This window comes from Corvus brachyrhynchos, unplaced genomic scaffold (assembly GCF_000691975.1).
Source record: "Corvus brachyrhynchos isolate BGI_N302 unplaced genomic scaffold, ASM69197v1 scaffold239, whole genome shotgun sequence".
Classification (NCBI taxonomy): Eukaryota; Metazoa; Chordata; class Aves; order Passeriformes; family Corvidae; genus Corvus; species Corvus brachyrhynchos.
In genome coordinates this window covers 4,405,763-4,406,140 of record NW_008246057.1, presented here as the reverse complement: position 1 = coordinate 4,406,140, position 378 = coordinate 4,405,763, and positions in this window count along the sequence as shown.

Genomic DNA, 378 nt, shown 5'->3' with positions numbered 1-378 from the left:
GGAGCCCGACGGCCCGAGCGAGGGGACGCGCCAGGGCTCTCCGGGGAAAGCGGCACCGGAGCCGTCGCGACCCCAAAGCGTGCGGGGCGGGGAAGTGCCCCGGTGGGGGCGTGCCCACCGTGCGGTCCCGAGCGATTTCGCTCCTGCGCCTCCCCGGTCTCTTGCCCCTGGCCCTGCGCGGAAATTCCTTCTCCGTCCCGTCCCGCCGGCTGTTCGGGGAATCTCTTCCCTGCGCGTTAGTGAGTGAGGAGCCTCCCCGGTGCCTTCCCCCTTGGCTCTTGCACGGAAACTCCCGCTCCGCTCTGTTCTGTCCCGTCCCGCCGGCTGTCCGGGGAATCCCCTCCTTCCCCGTCAGTGCGTGTGCGGGTCCCGCGCCCC